This window comes from Triturus cristatus, chromosome 5_2 (assembly GCF_964204655.1).
Source record: "Triturus cristatus chromosome 5_2, aTriCri1.1, whole genome shotgun sequence".
In the NCBI taxonomy this organism is placed as follows: domain Eukaryota; kingdom Metazoa; phylum Chordata; class Amphibia; order Caudata; family Salamandridae; genus Triturus; species Triturus cristatus.
This window is the reverse complement of record NC_140588.1, coordinates 229,031,466-229,058,994: the sequence shown is the minus strand read 5'-3', so window position 1 is coordinate 229,058,994 and position 27,529 is coordinate 229,031,466. Positions and strand designations below refer to the sequence as shown.

At 45.2% G+C, this 27,529-nt stretch overlaps 1 protein-coding gene across 1 annotated transcript in view; it reads left to right on the top strand.

Annotated features, from left to right (window-relative positions):
• Nucleotides 1–27,529, top strand: part of LOC146822828 (cytidine monophosphate-N-acetylneuraminic acid hydroxylase-like) — a 682,085-nt gene that overhangs the window by 604,678 nt on the left and 49,878 nt on the right. The gene's annotated exons all lie outside the window — the stretch shown is intronic.

The following is a 27,529-nucleotide window of genomic DNA, read 5'->3' as shown; positions in this document are numbered from 1 at the left end:
CTGATCATCTGGCATTCCCCCACCAAAAGGGTCTTCTGTATACCCTGATTCTCCCTGACTCGTTGAGCCAGTGGCTCCATTTAAAGAGCAAATAATAAAGGGGAGAGCGGACAGCCCTGACACGTTTCCCTGGAGATATTAAAGGGGGTAGAGGCAAAGCCATTCACTCTGACAGTGGCCGAGGGGTGGCAATAGCCACTAAAAACCCATTGTCGGAAGCGGAGACTGTTCCCGAATCTCTCTAATACAGTCTCCAGGAAGGGCCAATGGACCCTGTCAAATGCCTTCTCGGCATCTATTGATAGGAAGACATGCTCCTACGACTGTTGGTGGGACTTGTCCAGGAGGTGCAATAGCCGTCTAGTGTTGTCGCTGCATTGTCGTGTCACGACAAATCTGGCTTGGTCCGGGTCTATCAGTCCCGGCAGGAGGGGCCCTAGTCTGGCTGCAAGTATTCCTGTGAAAATCTTGAAGTCAATATTCAAGAGAGATATCAGCCTATAGGAGGCGCAATATCTACTGTCTTTTCCGGGCTTAGGCAAGACCGCCACGGACACTAAGAGCATCGTGAGTGGTAGCTCCCTATTGTCGTCAATGGCATTAAAGAGCCGTGTCAGTACAGAAGCAACTAGCGAGCAAAAGGTCTTGTAGAAAAGGGCAGTAATGTCGTCTGGGCCAGGGAATTTAAGGAGTTTAAGATGGGCTATGGCCAAAATAACTTCTTCAACTCTTATGGGACTATCAAGGGACCTCGCCTGGTCAGCCAGCAGCTTGGAGTGTGTTATGCCCTGGACTTATCCAGATGAATTTTGATCAGGCAGAGACTGTGCGGAGTACAACTTAGCGTAAAATTCCCGGAAGGTGTTTGCCATGTCCTCACCACGTGCTGTCTCGACCCCTCGTCAGAGTAAATGAGCGGGACTGTCACTGCCTGCCTTTGTGCGCGCAGTTTATGGGCCAATAAGCGGCCACATTTATCACCACCAGTATAGAATTCATGTTTCAAGTGGAACGCAGCATGTTCTGCCCTATCAAGATCAAGACAACTAATTGCGCCCTGACAGCTTTGAATTGTCTCCCAATTCGGGGCCCCCAGTCCTCCTGTGGATCCCTTCTAATTCAAGAGCCTGTTTGGAAAGTTCCTCCCTCTTCTCTCTGCGTGCCCTGTTGTCAGCAGCCGAAGTAGCGATAAAGTCTCCCCGGGCTACTAGTTTGAGGGTTTTCCACAGCGAGACAATGGAGGTGTCTTGCATGTCGTTTGTGGCTAAATAGTCTTCTAGCGTCTTTGTAAGACGGTCTACAACTTCGGGCCTATGAAGGAGGGTGTCCCTGAGCCTCCAGGAGTATGACGGTCTAGAGGTAGGGGGAAACAGCAAAGTCGTGGGCAGGGCCACATGGGCGGAAAGTGATTGAGGTGCGATGATCGAAGTCTGCGCTAATTGAAGGAGAGAGTGGTGCACTAAAAAGTAATCCAGTCTGGCATGTGTACCCCGGGTGTATGAGTAAAACGCAGAATCGCGCGTGTGAGGGTAGAAGTGCTGCCATAGATCCACTAATCCCAGGCCATGCCACCATTGGCGGTGCGTGCCAGAAAGAGCCCCCGTCTGTCCCTGTCTTTGTGCTGAACGATCCATCTGACCATCGACTACAATGTTTAGGTCGCCCCCGAGGAGGATTTGTCAGTCAAGCACAGATGTTAGGTCACCCATCACCTTGCACAGAAAGGGCTCCTGACCCTCATAAGGGACATATATAGAGGCCAGAGTGAAGATGAGCCCCCCTAGGGTCACCGAATGTGCCAAGAGCTGCCCTTTAATCTCCGTTATCTTGGCCCTCTCCCTCCCCTGAAACTTGCGGGCAACCAGAATAGCCACCCCGGCCTTTTTGGAAGGGAGGGAGGAGTAGTACTCTAGCGGGAAGGCCTTAGAGCGCATTCACTGAGTATCACTAGGCAGCAGATGGGTCTCCTGAAGTAAACAAATATGGGCCCCAGAGTTTTCCAGATAAGATAGGATAGCCCTACGTTTAACTTGTTTGTTGAGGCCTTTGACGTTTAATGTCAGGATCACTCCGCTCATCTACGTGAAATGAGGGGGAGCGGCCTGTGCTGCTGGTGACAGAGTGCCAGCCGAGTCGTGGTTGTCTGTGAGCTGGAGGTGCCCAATATAAGTTGCTGAAGGCGTGCATGAGTAATTGCCCAACGCACACATGAAAGGGACACAGCGAGGGGGAGGAGCCCCCAACATTGAAACAAACAAAGCCCCAAAAACAACAGAAACCCAACATGGAATGATAGATCAGAGTCAATGTCCAGAGCGTCATGCCCTTGGAGAAGAAAGGAAAGAGGAGGTTTGTGGCCCGCAACTCCCCGCTCCCACCACAGGGCCCTCCAATGTTTTCAGGCACCATCGGTTAGACACAAGGGTGTGACTGCAGAGCACCAGAATGCAAATAGTGGAGATGCCGCCTCACTCCGAGGGTGTTCCCGCGAGGGAGGACAGCACCGCTTGCCGCTCCTTGGCCATAGTGTCTGGGTCAGGATGTGCTGTGGAGCTCGGAGGTTTGATGGTGGTTCAGCCATGGCCGCTTCGGCGCCTGCGGGGATGTGAGTTCTGGTTTGGTTGATCTGGTGCTGGTTCATCTAGTTCCAAGAGTTTGTAGGCCTCCAAAAGAGAGCCCATTTGCCTCAGCTCCCCCTTGTAGCTGAAAATCAGCCGGCTTAGATGCCCCCAGGAATATTTTATGCCAGAGTCCTGAAGGTGAAGCGTGATGGGTCTGAACGACTTGCGTTTAAGCAGGGTGGAGGCTGTCAAGTCCTAAACTAAAGTGGGTTTCTGTCCCTGGCACATGAAATCTGGGTGCCTGCGTGACTCACGGAGTATCCTCTCCTTCAATTGATAGTCATGGACACAGGTTAGGATGTCCGTCGGGGGTGTGGGGGCCACCGTGCGTGGGCCAACTTTGTGAGTGCGATCTAGCCTGACCGGGAACTCCGGAGGTTCACCTAAAATGGAGCAGAAGAGGCCCGCTACAAAGGCTTCAAGGTCTCCGTCGCCATTGCTGTGTACCATGCACCAGATGCGGATGTTATTCCGTCGAGACCTGTTTTCTAGGTCCTTGGTATGGGCCTGCAAGTCCAGATTTTGTTCCTGCAACCGGAGTAGTTCTTGTTGGAGGGTCTTGAGTTCCCCATCGCTATCGGTTTCGTGCTCTTCCAACGAGTGGACTCGTTCTCCCAAGGAGTCCACATAGCAGCGGACATCCTGCAAATCCGCTTGTAGGTCATGTTTTATGGTAGCCAGGTCTTCTCGGAGGGATGAAAAGAGGGACTCCAGATATGAGCGGCTGATCGGGGCCTCCGGTCCCTCACTTCCATCAGTGTCTTCTGCACGCCCTGGACTCGTCTGGTGCTCTGGCTGTGAGGTGGACTTAAGCAGGAGCTCTTTGACTGTTCTGTCCTTCCTGCCTTTGGGAGCCGCCATAGTCGCTTTGTGCATGGTTCTGCTGCAGGAAAGGTGTAGGAGCAACAGAGGACTGCCAGAGAAGGAGGTCGGGGAGAGGCGGTGGAAGGAACAGATCAGCGAGAGGGCCACAGTCGCGCTGCTAGGGCCTGCCCCCGGGCACCGTCGTCGCAGCGGAGTCGCCTAGGGGCCGCCACCACTGCCCAGGCATCCAGGAGTGCGTGCGCCTGCTTCAGGAGCCCCCTCACCACCAGGGCGCGCCAAGTTCCGTGGCCCCAGTGCAGTGGTGTGAGCAGCATATGTGATGGCCCTCTCGATCCCCCGGTTAAGAGTCACCTCGTCGCCAGCAGGCGGTGTGTGTGGGCTGTTCCGGAGGCCCCTGCACACACCAAGGCACCCCAGTGGAGTGCCTGCCTAGGCAGGGCCGACCGTCAGCCAGTTGAGCTGCCGGGGGACGCGCTGGACTGAGCCAAGAGCCGCTGTGGGGCGGGAAGCCAGCTGCATCAGCGCGAAGGTCCAGGCAGCATCCTGAGCTGGCCGGTATGTAAGTGGGCCTGGCTACGCTTCTTCTACACACGTGCTCACCACCAGGGCCCAGTACTTGCTCAGGCCTCATCTCGAGGCCCTCTGGGCCCCTGTGTGCCTCTCTGTGTGTCCCAGCTCCCGGGGGCCATATCAGCACAGGTCGCGGGGCCAGCAGCTCAACGTCTGGAGACTTCCAGGGAGCCCTTCAGGGTAGAGGTGCGGAAGATGGTGCAGAAGGACACCAGGTGCCGTGAAGGCCGCAGGCGCAATGCCTCCCCTCCCACTGGCACCTCGAGGGTGAGGCCTCCTCCTACCTCGGCACCGGGGCCTCGCATGCACTCCACAGCCTGGGTCCTCTGGTGTAGCGCCGCCGGTGCCAAGGCAGCCCCACTGCGGGGTATCGCTCAGCAGCCACAGCGCTTGGCACAAGGGGGGTCCCTCTGTCTCCGCCGTGACTGTCTCGGCTCCTCCGATTGCCCTGCAACTCCCCGTGATTATTCGGCTACGGCAGAGCAGCTCCGGATCTCAGTATCTGCGTCACCGCTGCACCTCTCCACAGTACAGCTCCGCTTCAGTGATGCTTTCCGCCCTGATCAACACCCCCGCGTCGCCGGAAATGCTATGGTAGCCCGGGTGGGAGCGGAGAGCTCCGAAAACGCGTCTTACAGAGACGCCATCTTAGCCAAGCCCCCCTCAACTTTTTAACAAATTGGAGCAGCGCTGTGGTGGTCCTGATGGATATGAGGATACTGTTTCTTGATAGTCTACAGTCTGATGGTGTCCTGGCTACGGACCTGCCGAGAACTACCACACATCATTTTCAAAGACCAGGTTCATTTGTTCAATATCAACTGAAAAATGACCCTCTATCATGCAGTGTAAATTGTCACTCTCCAGGATGCCGAAACATTTCAATTTATTAAACATCCACGTAAATAGAAAGGCCTGTAAATATCTTGTAGGTCTAGTGATCAGCATAGGATCACGTTTCTTTCAGCTTATTTTGTATCTGGAAAAATATGAGAATTTTGAGATGGTTTATGCTAAGGCTGGTACTGAAGGCGATAAAAATAAGTAGAATGTTATCTGCATAAAACATCAATGCTGGTTCTCCTGTTGATGTTGTCATTCTAGCACTGAATGATGCCAAAATGCTATTGCTAGCAGCTCAAGTGCTAACAAGAAAATCAACAGGCACAGTGAGCATTCCTCTATCCTCTACTATTTGAGATTGACTGATAGAAAGACATTGCAGTTTACCACTGCTACAAGATTTGGATATAGCCACATAACTATACAATGGACCTGGTCTAGTTCTTTAAAAATCCTGAAATTAGTTGCCCAAGTCCACTCTATCAAAACATTTTCTTGTGTTGAGAGAGAAGGGCTATATTTTCATCCTCATCTTTTAGGAGAAAAAGGTGGTGTATATGGTTCGTTGATAAACTGCCTGGAACAAAAGCAACCTGATGTTTTGAAAGTATCTTAATGTCACAGTTAAGTAAAGAGATATGTTTAGTTAGCACATTACAGTGGGTCTCTGCCAGGTTAGGCATCAAAGATTATTTGCAATTTGTTGATTAAGGGGCGGAAATCCCTCTTTTCAGCGACTTCACAAAAAACAATACAGAGTATGGGCACAGCTTTGTCAGCTGTGACTTTGTCGGAGTCATTCGTGAACAATTTAGAATACAAGGAGGCAAATTATTTTATCAACTCTAATGGGCTCACACGTTTCATCATAGATTGCTGATATTCCTTGTTTCTGTCTGTTCACCTTCAAGACTAATAGGCTTCCTGTCTTGTTCCCATGTTCATACTTCTTCATTTAATAGGATGTGGTGCTTTTTCTGTTATAGATGTGAGCAAAGTATTTAATTCATATTGTCTGCTTATTAAGGCACTAATATTAGCTTACAAAGGGGAAGAGCGATAAGCCTGAATAGTTCAGTTATCAAGGTAATCCTCAGTTTACCTCTCATGGGCAGTTGCTGAGTCTTCATCATCCTATAGGTCTGCACATATGATTTCCCTGCTACTCACAAGTCCTAATAGGAGTCGACTGAATGTTTGTTGTTGCCTAGATACTTCTTGAATTGATTCTCATCTGGAAGTCTATACATTCATACAAATGGATTGGCAAGTGATCTGAAAATGCCACCTGTCTCAATGTCGCATATACACATTTTAAAGAGCATTCCGCCATTCAGTAAGATGTAGCTGATTCTGGTTTCAGTGCCATTGAAGCACAAAAGAAATTAGTATTCTCTGGCTGTTGGAAAATATAGGCACCAGAGGTCCAGGGGTTAATGATCCAACATCAGGCCTCTGCTCCTTGCATTTATGAGATCTGGCTGCCTGAATCTGGCAAGCCCTGTATCCATTGTCATGTTCCCATCTCCTCTGAAAATAACTTTCAAAGAATCAAATTCTGTACATAGTCTATTCTGTTTGAAGAAGAAATTTTGCTTTTGATCATTCAGATTGTATATAGAGCCAAGGATAAGATGTCCATATTTATAGTGTAGGTTTTGCAAATATATATCTTTCTTCTGAGTCAGACCATGCGTTCATTAGTCTGACTGGTAATCTCAATGTATAAGAATTGATACTGCACATTTCCAGTATGGTAATGCTTGGAAAACACGTTCTCTAACTTGATTTCTTGCTCCTGAGGAGAAGATTACTTTGCCCACACATTCTAACTATAGGTTTTCAGATTCTTTCTTTGATAGGTGGGCCTAATATATTAGTACAATATCCATTTTACTTGTTGTCTCCAGGTAGGTTATCATTTATTTGCGTTTGCCATATCTTGAGTTGTGACTTAACATTAAGTGCCATATAAAAAAGTCCAATTATTGGAATATGGGTAACATATGATACACTAACGACCACCAAAATATCAATTCACCACAATGTCGCCCAAAGATATTGCTTACCAAAATATCATTACCCATTAGACAAACAATAAAAATAAGTAGTGCACTGAAATGCAGAACCTGCATTTTTCTTTTTTCTGAACAAAAATGGGTGTGGCTCCAGTCAGCAAGGCTGAGCCTATAAACAAGTAGAACTAACAAAAGTGCCAATGCTGACGAATATTTTGAGATATTTAGCCGTAGAAGAAAGGAGAAAACAACTACGAACGTACTACTGAATAGTATTTAATCGCAAAGGACCTGCATTGTTGACATTGCGGCGGGTGCGGCTGTCAGCAGCACCCGCCGCAATGTTAAATATACAAGATGCGACCGCCATGGTGGCGGTCGTATCCTGATTTGTGGTGCGAGACCGCCGCATATATGGCAGACGGTCCCGTTTACAGCAGGATGACCGTCGACCATCCTAATGAGCCCCTAAGTGTAGAATATACTACAGAAAGCCTATTCGCTTACAAAATTTAAAGAACTATAGCCAAAAAGACCAAAGAAGTGTATAACATACTACAATGCAAAGTAAGTCTTTAAAAATACCAAAGGCCTCCACTGCCTAGAAAACTTAGCAAGAATACTACGATAAACCACCTAACAATCCACATGAAATTGACGTCCAACATATATCTATTAAATGAAATAGAATATATTTATTTAGAAATATTATTTAGAATATTATTATTAATCAGTGTAAATACAAATGTACAATTAGAACATATCCAATAACACTGATAAATAACAATAATTATAAATAAAATTAGTAAATACGTTAATCCAAACAATAAATCCCATTAATAAATATTTTCAAAAATGTAAAGCAACAAGCATATTTTTAAAAATACAAACAATACAAATTTGTTTAACCGTTTGGCTGCTTAGCCTTTCACCGCTAGAATGCTAAACTGTTTTTGGCCATTTGGCGTAATTTATGCTTAGGCCTCCATAACTTTTTTCCACATAAGGAATCCACACCAAACATGCGTCCTTTTTTTCCAACATCATGGGAATTCCAAGGGTACCCAGAGTTTGTGGTTTCCTCTGGAGGGGACAGAGGAAAAAGCTAAAATATAGCTAGTTTTTGGGGGTTTTGGGAAAAATAGGAATGAACTGCTTTCCAAAAAAGTGCCTTTTCTTTTTCCTAAAAATAGCATCAGTGAAAGAATTCCTGTGCCAAAATCACCATTTTCCAGGCTTTCAGTAACATCCAGAACTGAATAGAAAACCTATTTTTTAAATACAGTTTTGGCATTTTTCAAAAAGATACAATTTTTCCTAAGTTTTGTGCTTTTGACCTACCTCTATTTTGTGGTGGAAACCCAGGTGAAACCCATGGATAAACCTGAAACACTATAGATTTCTGAGAAGTAGATAGAATTCTGAGTTCAGCAAGGGGTCATTTGCGCAGATCCTTCACAGATTTCTCAAAGAAACTAACAGTTGAAATAAAAAAATATTGAAATAAGTAGGAAAACCATCCATTTCTGACAACCTTTTCCTTTCACAATGGCTGATTTACAAAAGCAATACACCATTATGACCGCTGGGCCATTCTGGTTGTGCGGTTATATAGGGTTTGTAGATTTTTCAAGAACCCGAGGTACCCAAAGCAAACAACAGAACTGGACCTTACAGTGTTTTTTCACTGTGTACCGGGTACAGAGAAATTCATATTGTAAAATGTAAAGACTGAAAAATGGGTATCAAGGAAACCTATGTACTTCTGAAATAAACACAGGATACAGAGTTTAGGAGCAGTCATTATTTGTACATACCTGAATGTGTGGGTACTCAGACTAGCATGTGATTCAGAGTTCATTTTTCAAAATGTCTTCTTTCCTAGACACTGGCTTACATTTGGATGGCTCAAATGTAGAGAAATACAATTGGTAATAACACATTTTCTACTATTCTGAATTTTCAATGTCTGCCGATGAAAATGGTATCTCACTTGTGTGGGTAGGGCTAGTGGCCACGGCAGGAAAGGTGCCAAAACGCAACATGGATACCTCGCATTTTTCCACTGAAAACCTACCCTTTTTTCCAATGTGGCTAGCAGTGGATGTTGGCCCCTAGCTCAGCGGGCATCTAAGGAAACCTACCAAACCTGCACATTTTTAGAAACTAGACACCTGGGAAAAACCAGGGCAGGGTGACTTGTGTGACTTTAACCAAGTTTTATTTCCTAGTAGCCCTTGAAAACATCAAACTTTCACACACAAAAAAAATAGGTTCTCACATTTTGTGATGGAAATTTCTGGAATCTGCAGTGAGCAACACATTTCCTACCACCTACCATGCCCCTAAGTCTCCTGAAAAAAAGGTACCCCACTTGTGTGGGTAGGGCTAATGGCCACGACAGGAAAGGTGCCAAACTGCAAGAAGGGAGCATCATATTTTTTCACTGAAAATGGACCCTTTTTTGTAATGTGGCTAGCTGTAACATTTGGGCCCTAGCTCAGCCGGCACCTAGGAAAACAAAGCAAGCCTGCCAATTTTAGAAAATTAGACATCGAGGGCCATCCAGCATGGGGTGACTTACGTGGCCCTCGCCAGGTTTTCTTACCCAGAAACCCTTGCAAACCTCAAACTTGACTAGAAAAACATATTTTGCTCACATTTCTGTGATGGAAATTTATGGATTCTGCAGGAAGGAATACATTTCCCACCACCAACCATTCCCCCACATATCCCAAAACAATAGCACCTTACTTGTGTGAGTAAGTCTTGTCGCCACAACAGGAACGGTGCAAAAATTCAACATGAACACATCACATTTTTCCACTGAAAACTGACCCTTTTTTTTGCATTGTGGCTAACTGTGGATTTTGGCCCAAAGCTCAGCCAAACCTAGGGAAACCTAGCAAACCTGCACTTTTTGAAAACTAATCACCTGGGGGAATCCAGGGTTGGGTGGCTTGCATGGCTCTTATTAGGTTTTCTAAACCAGAATCCCTTGCAAATGGCAAACTTTGACTAAAACACACATCTTCCTCACATTTCTGTGATGGAAAATGTTGGAATCTGCAGAGATTTCCTATCACCTACCATTCACCCAAGTCTCCCGATAAAAATGGTACCTCACTCACGTGGATAGTTGTGGCCAAAACAGGAAAAGGTGCAAAAAAGCGTCATGGGCACATCACATTTTTGCACCTAAACCTGACCCTTTTATGCAATTTGCCTATATATGGATGTTGGTCCCTAGCTCAGCCGACACCAACGGAAACCTAGAAAACTTGCACATTTTTGAAAACTAGATACCCAGGGGAATCCAGCGAGGGGTGACTTGTGTGGCTCTCATCAGGTTTTGCTACATAGAATACCTTGAAAAAGTCAAACGTTGACAAAAAATCAAATGTCCTCACATTTCTGTGATCGAAAGTTCTGGAATCGGCAGAGAGCAACAAATTTCCCACCACCTACTATTCTTCCAAGTCTCCTGATAAAAATGGCACCTCACGTGTGTGACTGGGCCTATTGCCCAAAGCAGGAACAAATCAAACCAAGTTTAATGAATGTCACTTTGCGAGGACTTCCATTGACCTTAGTTTCATGCATTTCTGTCACAGGCGCTAGGCCCAGCCCCACAAACGGGGCAGCATTTTATCGGGACAAGAGGAGGAACACTGGGTGGTAGAAATGTTGTGGATTTTTTCTGATTATGGGAAAATATGTCACAGACATGCAAGGAAAATGTGAAATATTAGGCAAGTTGTGGGGTTTGTAGGGCACTATGAGTAGGAAACCTTTTTTGGGTCCATAAGAGACACACCACCCTGTCATCCCCTGGGTGTCTAGTTTTCAGAAATGCCTGGGTTTTGTAGGTTTCCCTGGGTAGGAGCCAAGCAAATGCCAAAAAATCGCAGCTACACCTTTTGTTCTTGTTGCCATATTGCATCTTGGAGCTCACCTGTTTGCGGGTGCTAACCCATCCACACAGGTAAAGTACCATTTTTATCAGAAACCATTTGGAAACTCTGGGTGGGAAGAAATTTGCCGCTTCTGGCAGAGTCCAGTGCTTTGTGTAACAGAAATATGAAGAAAAGGTATGTTTTTAGCCTATTTTTGAGGATTGCTAGGGATTCTGGGTAAGAAATCCATGGGTGATACATGCAAGACATACCACCAGGGAGTCCCCCGGTATCTAGTTTATGAAAATATTTGGGGTTGGTATATATTCCATAAAGACAATGTACACCCTAATAGAGAAAGACAGAAAAGACAAATATTACTGCACCACCATCTACTACTCAAGTACACACTTACACTGGTTGGATTTGGCACTAGGATGAGTAAAACGTTCAAAATGTAAATTTATTAACAAAAGATTTCAAGAAAATTAAAACGCTGAAATCACTGTTCTTAAGGAAATTTAAAATTAGTAATACTGAACTAGTGACTCACAGCTCGTGGGCTATAAAGCCATTAAAAGGACTAACCGCTTTACAGGCCATTCACACACATTTCATGTGTCAAACACATGAAACTATTCACACTGCCAGCTGCGGGCCAACACATTACAACACTCACAACAACAAACTGTGCCATTCGAGGGCCCATCACTTTCAAACACCCACACGACCAACACAGCAAACACACCACCTGGCAGCAGGCGGAGTGTGTTGGCTGGCGTTTGGCTGCCAGTGTGTGTGTGTAGTGAACAGCAGCAAGTCACTACACACACGCACACCATTAGCCAAATGCCAGTTCACACACGCAGCCATCCAGATGCCAGCCACACCCACGCCAGCCAGACATAAGCTCAGATACAGCGATCAAACTGCCTGGCAGGTGCTGGAATGTATACACTTGCGTTTCGGCGACAGTGTGTGTGTGTGTGTGTGTGTATATATATAATGACATGTTGCTGGTCATTACACACACAGGCAGCTAAACCCCAGTCCACATACACTACCAGCCAAATGTCAGCCACACACACCGCCAGCCAAATGCCACTCAGACATCACCATGAAGCTCTACACCACTTAACTTTCTAAAGCACTCCCACAATGAACAGATTACACACAAAAAGCACAGACAGAAAAAATAAAACATACAATTAAAAACAGCACATTTTATTCAAATAGAAAATACCAACCTACGAGTAGAATATGAAATACCAACTATAACTGCATACATGACAGAATTAACTAAGCACATCAACTACTGCCAGATAGGTATCTAAGCAGACAATATATAGCAATACAGCCACAATCAGTTCCCTTTTACTGTTGTGGATGCCTCCAATACATCAGTTGGTTATGGTACAATTTGAAACATGTGGGCACACAAAGGCCAGAATTAGAAGGACACTCGGGCAGTACATGGAACTCTCCTTTGCTACTCCCCTTCGGACATAGACTGTACCTCTCCAACAAGGAAAGCCTTTTTTGGGTGTTAGAGGAATGTATTCAGGAAATTGACAATCTTTCAATCTAGCTACATCCTCCACAACTCCTACTCTAGGAACACCTGCATCCTCAACTGCAACAATGCTGCCTACCACAGACTGCTGAATCTTTGCAAAAGTCATCTTTGATTTTGGAGAATGATCTTCTAAAACAACATAAGCATTGAAGGATTCTTGATGAAATAGATGAACAGCCTACTTTTGGTACCACATATAGTACTTTCAAGATGCTTTGTAAGGCTCCGATCTTTGATCTAGTCTATCTAAACCTCCCATTTGCCTGTTGTAGTCTAGAATGCTCACTAGATTGCACACTTCTGCAACCTCATCCCAAACAGTCACAGGCAAAGTACGCTCATCGTGAGTAGTTGTGGGCATGTGGACATCCTTTCTATCTGAATATTTCACAGTAAGAAGTTCATGACTAGGCAAAGCACTGCTCTGTCTCTATTCAAGGTTTTTGGGCACAAGCTCTTTAGGGAAACCTTTACATTTAGAGCAGACTGTGCCACATGCCGCAGTGCCCACTATGAACAATTCTTTAAATATTTGCACACCTGTGTAGAAATTATCCACGTATAAATGGTGACCTTTGTGAAAAAGTGCTCTGGCAAATTCCCACACAATTTTCTCACTAGCTCCAAAAGTAGAAGGACAACCAGGGCAGTAATTTGAAGAATCCCTACCAGTGTGCACACTGAAAAAATACGCATGTCCAGTGGCACGTTTACACAACATATACAGCTTAATATCATAACGTGCTCTCTTTCTGAGAATGAATTGCCTGAAAACCAGACGGCCCTTGAACAAGACCAGAGACTAATCCACAGACATATTTTTCCCTGGAACATAGATCACTGAGAAACAATCTACTAAATGGTCAAGGACAGGCTGAATTTTGAAGAGACAGTCACAATCAGGGCGATCTTGTGGCAATGCTCTAGTATTATCCACAAAATGCAGCATTCACTCGCTGCAGAAGCAAATACCCATCTCGACTCTTAGTTGCTGGAAATATTGCTATCAATTGACTATTTGACCAGCATAAAGACAGTGATGGCTTCCTCTCAATCCCATCAGGAAAGTTAATCCCCAGAAATGCTAAATCTCATTGAGGTTTGTGGAAGTGTCAAGTCTCCATTGTCCTCAGGATTGTACTGAAGCTCAATGGGGTCCACCTCTCGACTGCCCCAATTCCGGAATATATGTACACACGGACTAATGAGATAGTCAAGCGAGGGAAGGAAAGGGTAGGGACAGCTTGGAGGGAGATCTGAGGAAGACACAGCAAAAAACACGGTAAATACACTGATCCCCAAGTACAAGTAAACAATCGAAATACCATATACTGAAACAGTAGGACTAGCTATTACACGCTACCTGTAAAAGAAAGAGAGGTGGTAGTACCAGGAGAGTGAAGGTGGGCATTTTGCAATTTTCCCAACACGAAAACTATTAGGAGTTAACAATAAACAGTGAATCTTGTACATGTATGTGAGACAGGCTTCTAATAGTAAAGAAGTACGAGAAAATACCCCACCTACCTGAATTAGGTGTTGAATGGCCTGAAGTGCATAGGCTGTATCCACCTGGACACCCCCCTACTATTCTCTCTCTCCTATGTGTAAACAAACACAAAATGACAGGTAAAAAGGGCAGGCTAGTACATTAATGGACATGTACTATCTCCTAAAGGAAGGGACTTTGTACTGTTAAATGTTCCACAATACCAAGGCAGAGGGGAGTTGAATCACAGAGCGTGTATAAAGAAAAGCTTGGTTTAGCACATAATGTTACGCTCTTTTTGCGTGAATGATGCAGTGCGCCAACAAGTAATGTAAGACAGCGTTCCGGGATTTAAGGAAGCCGAATACCAAATGTCACAGCGATACACTGTCTCTGAAAGGCTTTGAGAAAGAAAAACCAACGAGGAGTCACTGCGCTTCCCGCTCTGTTAGAAGTAGAGAGCGCGCGCTATGATCGGAAGAACAGGCACAAAAGACTGTCCCTCGTTACAAGAAGTACCCCCTGCCTGAAACCCCGGGAGCTGCCGGTTTCACCAACAGGGGATATTACCCACCAGGAAAGTAACCCCGAAGTGTCTCCAAGCTCACCTCCACATGAGACCGTACGAACGATCTTGCCAACGGAGGAGACGGGGGCACCACGGGTCAAGAACCAAAAGATTTGCAGCAGACTAGACTGTAGAAAAGTAGACACCGGTGCTACAAGCACCCTTACCACCTCAGACTTGGGAGAAACGTCTCTACGGTCGGAACATGATCCATCAAAATAATCGGCAGTGACCGGACTCCCTCACTCCAGTATATCCGGGTGATGTTCTGACCTCGTGGGGCGTGCCAAATGTAAGGAAACCTGGGAACTGTAGTTCTTTACTCGGATATCTACGATATTTGTCGGTCAGTGTGCGCCAGGTAGATGCGCCCTGACAGGAAGTCCACTGGGTAGCTCTGGAGTAGGTCTTAAGTGTGGCACTGTTGTTCCTCAAAAACTGTTCTGCATACAAATTAGTCTGCTCGAATAAATCATCTAAAATCACTTCATCGATAAACATTTGGAAGCATAAAATTCATGTTGGACAAAGGGAGCGTTTTTGTCCATTAATGATCCTTCCTTATAGTGTGTCTCTTGAAGGACGATTATATCAGCCTGTAAGGCATTAAACCATGCCAGCATAGATCGTCGCTTCACTCTATTCTTAAAGCTGTTTACTACCTTTAGTGATCGAGAGGAGATTTTAGTAAAAGCTATTTCACTCCCTTGAATTGACACACTTCTGCTACATTTTACTTTTTCTCCCCCTCCCCCAGTGAACCCATCCCCCTTCCCTCCACCTCCCACAAGTGCCCCCTTATCCCCCTCCCATTGACCACCTTGATAGCAGAGCCCGCTATCTGAGGCTCCCTGGGTGATCCCCCTCGGTCCCCAGTGGCCCTGCCCTCCTCCATCCTACCTAATTTATGCACTTCCTGCCCCTTCCCCCCTGCATTGGGGTGCTGTGACATAGCACCCAAGGTGGTGAGCTAATGGCTGGCGGTCTGAGATAGCTGATCCCTGTGCTCCAACCTCCTGGCTATTTGACCCCTCCTATTCCATGAGAGGGAAGAAGGGGGGTTAGCCACTCAAGTGAAGCCACCATCCAGACCAGCCATATCATCCCCTGCTCCCTCCCCCTCCCCCCGAATGTTGTAGGGACTGAAGGAACTGACTGAAAGATATGGACCTTCCCCTTGTGAAGGGCTCTCAATTTAGATTGCTAGATAATACCAGCCGGTTACTTGTTCAGTCTGGCGAGGCACAGTGTCTTCAAGATCAGATATGCGTTGTTTAGCCTCAGCAACCCGTACCGAAAGCTGGGGACATGAGATTAAATTGAGTTCAACTGTGATTCAGTCCTTTTTTGAGCTTCCTCTTGGGAAAGTTTCATATTTTTCAATTCTGCCAGAATTTGATATAGCAAAGTTTGTGTGGAGTCCTCTGATTCAACCATGTTCTTTGTGTTTAAAAGTGCTGGAGCAATCTGCAAAGTGGGCACATTTGTGGGTGCAGTCGTGAATAGTGTTTCAGCTTTGACCTCAACAGCAGTGATAAACATGGAAGTATCCAGAGTTAGGCTATCTCCTGTGTCTTGAGTGTCGAAGCTTGCATTGGGCTTCAGTGTCATGAAGCTTGTTGACTTAGGCTGGCTCTATATATTAAGTCCTGAGAACAGCGGGTAGGCTATGTGCTGTTTGTCGACTGGGGGAACCCCTGCTGACGATGATTCAAATGATGCGGTAGGGTTATTTCTTGTCTCGGAAGAGAGACATGACTAACTGTGCTACGGGGGGACTCTGAGGCATTATTAGGATCCTTTGGGTTAATCTTGTAGTGGATTCCACATAGAGGCTGAGTCCTTAGATCCTTTCTGAGCATTGGATCCCTGCTGACCATCAGATCCCTACTGAGCGTCGGATTTTTAAGGCCTAACTCTCCGGAAGCCTCATTGGGGAGTCCGTCCTGGATTCACCACTAAATAGTCTGAATTCTATCCCTTTAGGGGGTGGGCTCTTGCGGCGGTTTTTCAAACCCTTTTAGGAGTTTGCCACAAGTAGGGGTTTAACAGTAGCATCTCGGGACATTCTTTACATGGTCCTTGTACTTGTTTTTTCGTGGCACGAAAAAGAGGCTTGTGGGGAGGATGCAAGCCGCACATAAACCTAGTTGGGCTGCTTCTGCGCCCAACCCCCCTAGCCGCTTCTGTAGGGAAAGCCCCCCTCCTTCAATATCCAACCCCAAAAGTACTTTATTTAGCCGTATGTATGAACTGTTACTGACTTTATAGAATAGGAAAATGGAGATATCTTTAATATAATAAACAGGCTAAAACAAGCTAACCTGTGACTTTGCTCCCGTTTGCCTTCCTCAGCCTCCATATGCTGGCAGAGATGGCTCCCCCACCTCCATCCATCCGTCCATCCAACTGGCCTGCCATAGTCAAATTAGTGGAGGCACCCTGCAATGCCTTCCTTAAATGCTCCGATGAGCTCTCCTCCGGGCACGTCCCTCTGCTTGCATTCCTGCCTCAGTTACAGATGCCCGAGCCAACTGAAGGATTTCCGCTCGAGCCGCTATCCATCCAGAGCAAACTGCAACAGCAGCTGCCACTCCGCGCTACTGCCTGCAACATAGCCCATCCCACCTTCAGCCACAGAGCATGACGGGAGCTCCTGTGACCTATACTAGGGGCATATTATCAAGAAACGGCGTTAAAATTATCGCCGCTTTAGCGGCAGAAAACTGCCGCTAAAGCGGCGATAATGGGCTTGATAATATGCCCTTGAGAATTCCCATAGAAGCCCATGTTCTGGTGTCAACATGGGCTTCTATTGGAATTCTCTGAGGAATATTATCAAGCCCATTATTGCCGCTTTTTAACGCCGTGCCTGATAATATGCCCCCAGGTAGGTAAAAACTTGTAGTGTGAAATTACAATGGTGCAAATGGCGCATATTGCTAGATAGCTCTGGGTGCAGATGAGGATTTCTAATAAACTCTTTAATTTAGTGAGCTACTATGGACCCATTGAGGATTACCCTGAGATGCTACAGTCTTTTTATGATTTAGCAATGGCCCAAACAGGGTTTTTGCTGCTCGTGGTGATTTTAATTTATTGCTTGATCCCGCTATTGATTCTTCATGAGCACAGAAAACTCAGACAAAACCTAAATCGAGCTGGCTGCGTCAGGATCTAATACAGTATTTTGAGCAAGTGGATTGTTGGAGAGATGAATTTCCTAGCGAGAGGAAATACACATGCCATTCGAGAAGATTTCACTCTTTCTCTCGGATTGATTTTTTTCTCATCTCCCACTCTCTCTTAAACACAGAGTCTGAGATTATTGAAAATCCCTTCTCTGACCATTTGGAATTTCAGTACAATTTTAAATTCGAATTCAAACTTAAACTGAGTACAGATGGATATTTGATAAGTCTCCACTAGTAGACGAGCAGTGGGTGGCCCATATGCGCTTGACATTAAAGGAATTTCCTGAACTTAATGTTAACACAGCTTCTGAATTTGCAGTATGGGGTGCCCTCAATGCCTTTTTTAGGTAGGGGAGGTAATTGCCTATAAAGCCTTTAAGAGGAAAAAAGAGTACGAAGAAAGATCTCAATTAGAAAAATAACTCTCCTTAGCTATGGCAATCTATCTAGCCCTGCCCTCCTTGCAAAGTAAAAACAAGCTTCGCCAAGCGAAGCATAATTTACAATTTAGCTTTGTTAAAAAAGGGAAAGTCCAGAAGGAGGTATATTCTTATCAACCAATAAGTTTACTGAATGCCGTTTACAAGATCTTTAAGAAAATTCTTGCAAACCAACTAGCACAATTGACCCTTTATCTCATACATCGGGACCAAAACGGCTTTGTGCAAGGTAGGATTTTGGCTTCTAATACCCACTACTTACTTCAATCAATTGATTATTTTGGCACTAATAAAATCCAACCAGTAATTATAATGCTAGATGCCGAAAAAACTTTCATCAGAGTGCAGTGGAATGAATAATTTGCAATCATGAATACATTTGCGATACCATCTAAATTCTCTCAAGTAGTGAGGAATCTATACTGTGGTGCCCAGGCTTCCATAACTATAAATTGGAATAGGGCCGGCTATATTTCTATTAGCCGGGGGACGCGCCAAGGCTGTCCCCTCTTTCCAACACTTTTTCCCCTGTTCATTAAACCACTAGCTTTTGCTATTAGGCAGGATTACGCCATCTCAGCCTCAGTCCCTGGATGTGCAAAACTTGTTTGCGGATGATATGGCTCTGTATTTGGCCCCCGAGGAACATAACATCTCGCAAATCTTCATTAAAATACTTGAATTCACGGCAATCTGTGGGTATAAAATAAATCATGCAAAGTCAGAGGCACTGCTTTTAAACTGCTCTTCAGATATATTACCAGTCTCAATGCAGGGATATCATCATTCAACATCTCAACCCACAAGGTATATAGGGATATTTATAACCTCTTGTTTGGAGGACTTATTTTTGCTTCATTTTATCCCTACACTAAATAAGATACGTAATCTATTTACGCAATGGAATAACCTTCCCTTAACAATTATGGGATGAGTGGCTCTTATTAATATGAACATTCTCCCTCTATTTTTTATTCTTATTTTCTAATTTAATGGTTAAGGTCCCCCAGTCCTTTTTTGCCCAGATAAACTCTGAAATAAGACATTTTATATGGCACGCAAAGAAACCCTGATTGAAATTACAAACGTTACAATTAAATGTGAAAGATGGAGGTCTTGCTTTACCTAATTTTCGATCATATTATCAAGCCTCACTTATTAAGTGGCTGAATTACAATAATTCAGAAGAGATGTCACCCGACAAATTTTTCCTGACTTTTATTCTTAAGGAATCTGAGATCGGTCATGCTCCTTTCTTGCGAATTTCCAAGCTTCCCACAAAATTGTGTTATAAGATCCCCAGGGTTGTATCATCTCACTTTCGAAAAGTCTGGAGGTCCATAGAATCCCCTGACTCCCCTGAATCTACTAACATCCCAACTGATGTTAGTAGATCCCTTTGGGGCTCCAGATGTCTATTCGGATTTGAGGACAAGGAGCTAAGCTAAGTTACAAGACTATTTCAAAAGTAAGAAATCTTTTATCCTGGAAGGAAATTAAACAGCAGAACAATTAATACAAACATGTCCCTCCTTTTCAGCCACATCCAGATTAAGGAATTCTGTTCAGGTTTAATAAACTCAGAAAACTGTGACAGCTCTCAACAGGGGAAAGCTCATTTAATACATAGAACAAAAGTGCTGGGGAATTGGTACAGACTGTTTAAGTTTGCAGAGAATAAGCAAATAATTTCAAATCATTTAGAAATACATTTTTAGTCTATTGGCTGTCGCCTTAATTTCCATCAATGGCAAGGATTACAAAAACTGAGCTGCAAGGCAGTAAGAACTGCTAATCTAAGGAGGATGGCATTTTCCAGTAAATGGATGATTTACTATACTCCGCCAGACTTCATAAAATCTATACAGCAGTAGACCCAGGGTGTTTCAGATGCAAGCAAGCAATTGGGGACTGAATGCTTGTGGTGTTCACATGTACCCACTTAATGAATTTTTGGAAGAGTGTCTTAACGGAAATTGGAATAAGTCGATCTCTCTCCCGATGCTTCTGCTGCCCTTTTAGGGAGAGTAGAGGTTCGGTTCAAACTCTTGGTCAGGGACAATTCATCTTTATTGCCACCTTTGTAGCAAGATCGTTAATTCTTGCTAATTGGAAATCGGTGACCCTCACGACAATTTCCAAATGGGTAATTAAAATGCAAAGAGTTTTTAGGCGGGAAAGTACAAAAAAGGTGGGTTCAGTAGTGAAGCTGAACAGAATATGGAAGCATTGGAAGTGATTTATTTTACTGGTGGGTAAAAACACTTTATGATGTAGATAAGATGAACTCAAGCACTTTACTACCTGTGATGAATTGTGTATGCACTTTTTATTTTATGCATCACGTAACTGTATGAATATCAAACTAAATATGCACTTTATGTAAATGTCTGAAGAAAAATGAAAACTTGTTTAACGAAGAAGGAAAAGTTATGAATTATGCTTCATTGAAAATAAAGAATTAAAACGGAATAAATTGATAGGCCGAAGGTTCTCTGTATTGACTCTAATCCCTAAAACTCAACTTAAGGCAGGTAAAACAGGCTGCGCCGTGTTAGTGGCAACCCATGGTTCAGCACTTCCAATGAAAAGGCTTCCAGCCCCGGGCAGCAAGCCAGCTCGTTCTTGCTGCACTACCAGAATATCACTGTCCACCTCTAAAAGAGGCACTTTATCAGCACTAACAGGGGATTCATCATCAGATGATCCCTCTCTAGCAGGAAAATCACTGCCAGAATCTTCAACTTCGTCCTCTGCCATGGTTCTGAGATGCAGAGCCAGTCTCAGAACCATGTTCGGAGGTAGATTAAAAAAGCAAACCTACAGCCTGCTGGGCGGTCAGCTTGTGAGCAGCCATAATGCTTACTCATGAAACAAACACAACAAACAAGACAACACTAAAGAATGCTGTGTCAAATTAGAACTATCAATACAATCCACACAATTAACTTGATACTCTAAAAAGATTCCTCTCATTTGCCACAGATAGCTAAACTAAGGATCAACTCCACTTACTCTGCACTGACACAGAAAGCACCAAAGGTAGCCCAACAGAAAGAAAAGGGACAAACAACTTACACACAAGATAACACAATACAGATCTTGCACAAATCAAAATGTGAATTTAAGAAAAAAAATCATGAGCTACAATTATTTCAACTGTTTTACAAAACATTCAAGCAGGGCAATGATACTCATTTGAAGTAAACATTACAGAAAAGTTTCTTTACCATACACATGCAACTGCACAAACTGCACATCTATCAGTGCTGAAACCACAAACAGGAGGCACCACCAAGGAAATCAAAAGCTTTGCACTGCAATAAAAAGGTGAAATAAAATATTAAGGTCACATTTGCAAATGATGACAAGAAATAAAACAGTTAACATTATAAAAACACTATGAGGATTTCCCCTGGGGCAGATCGGCAACACAAACATTTGATCTGCCCCCAAGAAGAACACAAAGCAAAGACAAGAAATTGGAACACAGAAGGAATGACCCTTACCCATGACCAACTGCCAAATTCAAGTTAAACACCTGTTCACACACCACCCGCCAAATGCAGTCACACACTTTGCCAGCCAGAAGCCAGTCCACACACACCGACAGCAAAAACTCCATTGAAAAAAACACACCATCAGCCAAATGGCAGGCACACACAAGGGCCAGTACATGCACACTGCCGACCAAATGCCAGTTCTTTCTCACACACACACGTGTGCACCCACACACACACACTTATTCCCTAGTGTATAGTGGTTTTCTTTCTCCCTCCCGTGGGCAGATTGGCCTAAGAAAAGTCTTCTCTCCCCCAGGGAGAGCAGAGAAGAAAGGACTTGTGTGGGCAATAATGGGGAGAGACACTTGACCAAGGAGCTGCTCTAACAGCATATAATAAAATATTATCCCTGGTGTCTAGGGGTTGTCCGACCACCCCTCCGGGACAGATCGACCTAAGAAATCTCCCTGAGGTAGGGGGCAGTAAGCAACCAAACCAGGTCCCCAAAAATGGGGAGTGGCTCTTGCCCTAGAAGATGCTCCACAACATACATAAACAATAAAATCCCTGTTATCTGGAAATTCCAACCTCTCTTGGGGTCAGATCAACCTAAAAAATTACCAATCTACCCCCCGGGGAGGGGGGTGTAAAATGGCCAAAACATGTCCCTAAAAATGGGAAACGACCCCTGCCCAAGGGGCCATTCCCAACCATACATATACAATAAAGTCCCTGGTCTTTTGTATTTTTCTGTGTCCCTTGTGGCAGATTGGCCTAAGCAATGGTCAATCGGCCACTGGGGTGCTGGAAAACAGCAAAAACATGCCCCAAAAATGGGGATCTACCTTTGCCCAACGAGAGGGCAGAAAATGGAGAAGCAAATGCCCCGATATTTTAGGAAGCGATCCTTTCCCAAGGGACCACTCACCGGGATGCAGAAATTCGAAATGCATGATGTCTAGTCCCGCCCCCCCGGCCAGATTGGCCTACAAAATGGCTGATCTATCTCTGGGGCAAGAAACAGAGGAAAATTGTGCCCCTGAGGGGGAACAACCCTACCCAATTAGTCGCTCCGCGTAAAATACATATACAGCACAATTCCTGGTGCCTACTGGCTTTCCACCTTCCTGGGGCACAGATCGGCCTAAAAAAAATGGCCGATATGCCCCCTGGGAGGCCAAACTGGCCAAAACAAATTGCCAGATATTTTTGGGAGCATAACTTGCCCAAGGGGCTGCTCCCCACACTAAAAAGACATCTCTGATGTCTAGTGGGTGCATTACTGCTGTTTGGTTGCCGTACCTGCCGTGATCCTGCAGCGGGAATGCATTGAAGAGAGACACTGGGAGAAATTAAAAACTCTTTCCAACAACCATTGCAAACATTTCCCACCCAAAATAAAAAATTGAATCAACTTATAGTTCTGCAGCTGATGTCCATGATACTTTTCCAATCCACCAAAAATAAATCTGCAAAAAATAACCCTCCAAAAATTCAAAAATTAAATAGTCAAAAAGTAAATTCAAATAATCATCTCAGAGCCTAGGAAGACAAAAAAAGAACATTTTTAATAAAAACTGCACATGGATAGCCCCCAAACAATTAAGTTAAAAAGTAATCTTGGTTAAAATATTTTAAAAACTCTCCTCCAAAAAGAAGGAAAGGCTTCCTCTTGGACCAAGAAACCTATAACAAAACAACATATCCACCTGCACATAACATATATCCCAAAACATAACAAACAATTCAATACATATTTATCAAGCATAATGACATCATAAAAATGAATAACTAAGCTAACTACACTGCACATAATATACCAAGGCCTACTTCACTTACCTATTAAACCACTAAACCGAACACAAAACTGAACTACCACAACGAACCAATATACTGTTTTATACTACCTACCCCTACCCACATCCTCCCACCTCCAAAACCACAAACTGTTGACCACCAAATGAAACTACTACTAAAATCTCCCAACAATGTTAATAGACTAAAAATATAGACTAAAAAATATAGCTAGTAGTAAAAAACAATTGCCTCTAAATGGAAATAAAAAAGGCAATTTTGTAATAAAAATAAATGCAAACGCATTAAAAATGAATACAAATGTAAAATGTATGTGTTAAGAAAATGTAAAAATGTACACAAAATGTAATAAACAAGTTATAATATGTTGTAATTAAATAGCATTATATATTATTATAATAAATTATTAGTCCTGGTTAATATATACTATAAAAATATATATAGTTACCAAAATGGTTACATTTATTTTATATTGATTAAAAGTGGATGTTAAAACATTATTATTGCATTAAACTACATGTACAATTTCAATTATATATGTATATGTAAGATTACAAAATTATATTACATTTATTTACATTGCAAAATAAGTATGAAAATGTATTGTGCAAAAAATGTGTGAAAGAATATTTTTTCATATTTTTATAAAATAAAGTTATATGTAATAAATGAAAAAATATGTATTTGTTAAATCATTCAGAAATATATAGATGGGGCGTGGCTTGCAGCCGAGAGAAATGGCTGCGGCGTAGAAAAGCTCCGGGATCAGCACGCGTTCCCCGACTAATCCGCCACCATATCCTGCCAGAAATTTGCTCTCGAAGACACAGGTGAACATCGGAAAATGAGGTGCACCCTCTGATCCTGTTAGCGACTTTCCAACCGCATCGTACGAAGAACCCGGGCTGCACTGCTGGAGGCGGCCTATCAACAACGGTGACGCCGCGGCCTCGATTTATGCAGAGGTCCGGTGGGAACGCACGAACCATCGCGTCCGCGTAGACCTGGCGGCCAGCACAGACACTCAGACGCCCCAGAAAAATACGGCGCTGATTCTGAAGACAAGGGGCATCCCCGATCCTATCAGCAACCTTACAGCCGCATCGCAGGAAGAACCCGGGCCACACTGCTGGAGGCGGCCTAGTAACGAAGGAGACGCCGCGGTCTCGATTTATGTAGGGGCCCGGCAGGAACACACACGGATTGCCGCATCCAAGTGGACCCGGCGGCCAGCACAGACGCTTAGGTGCCACGGAAAAATACGGCGCTGATCCGGCTTCCGCGACCCTGCCTTCTCGGGGGAGCAACAGACGCAGTGCCCAGAAACAGAGTCCCTGACTTCTGAGGGGGTGGTGAGAGGCATAGCGCTGGTTGGCGAGGCTGCATAAAACACACCCTGCATGATACCAATGCCTAACAGTACCAAGGGCTCCCCCAGTTTCCACGTTGTACGCGGTATAACCAAGCTGCTTGTTGAAGCTAGAAGAGAAGACAGACAGGCGGAGATGCTTGGGACACTTGAGAGCACTTGGAGTGGAGGTATTCACCTAGGCAAGATACCCCCCAGTGAGCGGAGAAGCGAGGGCCTGTTGGGCACGAGAGCCAGCCGAGGGGGGCTACGCGAGGGCCCGTCCGACGTGGTCTATAACGCAACCACCGTCATCGAACCCAGGGGCAGTGGCCAAACAGAGTGATACGCTGCACGGAGGGGAGACCCACAGCCTGGAAGGTATCAATTTCAGAGGACACTTAATGTTCAGAGATGGATATGAGTGGCGTCACCCCCAAACTCGCGCGGTAACAGGCTCACTCAGCTGAGCTACACACAAGAGGAGTCCTGGCCGGTGTCAGCTGCGGCGCCTGTCGACCGGCCCACCCCCCCCCCCATCATACTGAGTGCCCGGGAAAACCGACAGGCCGCGTGTGTCTGGTAGGCACTCGGCAGGCGGCGGCGATTACCGTCCAGTGATTGGAGACAGGCACATAGAGATCTTGGAAGCCAGTCATAGATGGGGGGCAGGGGGCCTCGCACGACTCCGCAGCTCAAGCTGGATAAATATGCATATTCCAAAGACCCTTCAGCATTTCCTGAATGACGGGCCCCAACGGAGACAGCCCCCACACCTGGACGGTCGCCAAAAGTTACGCTTGAAGATATAATGTCCGCCCTCACTAACGTGCAAACCACAGTGGGTTCGATCTCCTCAGATGTTTCATTTCTGAGAGCGGACTTTCAGAAAATGTCCACTAGGGTCACCGAGGTGGAGAAGGTGGCGACCGCCCTCGCGACAGACACAAGCGACTTACAACGGAAGGTCCGCCAGTTAGAGGCCGACAACAAGATCATGGCGGCCAAACTGGACGACCAGGAAGGGCGCTCTAGACGCAACAATGTTAGAATTCCGGGAGTCCCATAGAGTGAAGGAAGCCAAGCCATGGATCTCTACGTCGAAGACCTCATCAACACTCGGCTTCAGCCCAGGCGGCTCTCCACCTTCTTTTCAGTGGAAAGGGCGCATCGCGTCCAGGGAGGCAAGCCCAAACCGGGGGCACCTCCCAGACCTATCCTGGCCCGCATTTTCAATTATCGAGATCGGGACGTCATACTACAGACTGCGCAGGTGGCTCCCCCGCTGCGAATCCAGAACTCAGTGATCTCATTTTTTCCCGACTATACTGCGGCAGTCACAAAGAGAAGAAGAAACTTCATGGAGGTTAAAAAAGAACTCAAAAGCAGAGAGTTATCATACGCCATGTTGTTCCCTGCCAGGCTGAGAGTGGTGGCGGATGGGAAAACATAGTTTTTCGAAACACCAGAGGAGGAATGGGATTGGCTAGAGGGCTGGCGTCGAACAGGAGGACCCCGACGGACAGGAAGACACCCACAACGACTCCAAGAGGGGAACAAAACCGAGGATCTCACTATCGAGAACAACAAGGAGGACTCTCCGCATCATAGGCTGGGCAGCGATGTCCCCTGTCCATAACCTGTTGAGCAATACCCCGTCGCATGGACCGGCCCGGGATCAGTAAAGAGCACAAAATAAAAAACAAACAAAGAAAGAAAAGAAATACGAGAGAGAAGGTAACAGTGGAGGTTGATCAGCGTTGCCGAGATCCGAATGACAAAACCAAAATATGAATGGCGCATCACATTGGAAATTTAGCGATGCACCTGCAAGATAAGACTGACGACCTGATTATCGTCTTTGAGCAAGGGGACACTGAGGCGCTTCTCGGACTTTCCCCTCTGCACGCAAGTACTGTTTAATGGGATCGAAGCACTCTGTATTGTTGGGGAGGCGGGTAGTTAGGAATCCGTCTAGCAGGGGAGCCGGGAGGGGGGAGGAGAGGGGGTTTGTTCTTTTTTTACCAAGGGGAATTTGTTTCATGTTTTTAATTGTTTTTTTTGCATTACACATACGAGCAGATGCACAGCTAATGGAATCAGTCACGCAAAAGTCACTACACATGCCAGATACAGCACTGTCAGGGATCAGTTTCCATGTCTTCGTCCTCACACCCATAAGGCTATGACAGACACGACCCTTAGCTCACAGGGGAATAATAAGCAGGCATTAGGGTCGCCATTAACAGTAGTCTCCTGGAATGTAAACGGCCTTGGTAATAAGATAAAGAGAGGCCTGGTGTTGCAATATCTCAAAAGGCATGCCCCATCAGTCACCCTGATACAGGAAACACACATGGTCGGTTCGGCAGTCAAGGCACTGGACAGATGGGGCTTTAAAATGGTGACACACTCTGAATTCACATCGGGTTCCAGGGGGGTTGGGATCCTACTCTGCAAGAGTTTCCCTCTGATCCTGACCGCAACCTGGACCGATGATCAGGGTCGATTTGCAGCGGCCTCTTGTCAGTGGGAAGGGCGAGTTCTTAACTTTGTCTCGGTGTACATACCTCTGGCATTACACACGATAGCGTTTAGGGCCCTAGGCAAGTTCCTGCTAGATCTGCCCCCCAGGGGAAGATCATCATAGGAGGTGACTTTAACACCATAATGAATGCCGCGCGAGATAGATGCCCCCCTAGGAGTCAGGGAACGGGTTCATCGCCCCTACAAGATTTCACCGACGCACTTGGCCTGGTGGATATCTGGCGCGTGCGCTACCCTTTGGAGCACCAATATACACACCACTCGGGCGTGCATAAT